Source organism: Rattus norvegicus, chromosome 4, assembly GCF_036323735.1.
Source record: "Rattus norvegicus strain BN/NHsdMcwi chromosome 4, GRCr8, whole genome shotgun sequence".
Classification (NCBI taxonomy): Eukaryota; Metazoa; Chordata; class Mammalia; order Rodentia; family Muridae; genus Rattus; species Rattus norvegicus.
This window is the reverse complement of record NC_086022.1, coordinates 95,395,259-95,395,881: the sequence shown is the minus strand read 5'-3', so window position 1 is coordinate 95,395,881 and position 623 is coordinate 95,395,259. Positions and strand designations below refer to the sequence as shown.

General features: G+C 45.9%; 1 pseudogene; it reads right to left on the bottom strand.

The window, feature by feature from the left end:
• Positions 1-290: 290 nt before the first annotated feature.
• Positions 291-623, bottom strand: Ptma-ps1 (prothymosin alpha, pseudogene 1; annotated as a pseudogene).

The following is a 623-nucleotide window of genomic DNA, read 5'->3' as shown; positions in this document are numbered from 1 at the left end:
CAACAATATGTACAAAAATATAAAATGTAAATAAAAAATACAAACACATTTTCCTTTTAAAATGTTTTTAAGAAAAAAAGAACACGGTCTGGGAAGTTCTGTTTTTTTCTCCTCCCATGTTGTGGTTTTGGTGGGGTGGTGGGGAGTACATGTCATCTGTGGGTGGCACTGCTCACTGTGGGCGTGAGGGGCCTGCTTCTCTACAAGAAGGTGGCTAAGTTTAAATTCTGAGACCGGAAGTGGAGGGTGAATAGGTCACGGTGCGTAGGGTTAGCTTTTCCTTTGGCTGTCTAGTCATCCTCATCAGTCTTCCGCTTCTTGGTGTTAATACCCTCCTTCTCAGCTACCTGCTTGCCCGTTGGAGCCTCAGCTTCATCTTCGTCTCCATCTCATCTCCATCCTCTTCCTCACTGTCACCTTCTTCCTCCTCCTCCTTTTCTTCCCCATCTTCTTCCTCTTCTTCATTTACCTCATTGTCAGCCTCCTGCTCCCCATTTTCCTCATTTTGAGTGCTCCCATTGGCAGGCTCATTTCTTCCATTCTCTGTCTCCTCCACAGCTTCCTTATTCTCCTTCAAATGCTTGGTGGTGATCTTGGCTGGTGTCCACTGCCTTCTTCGACAT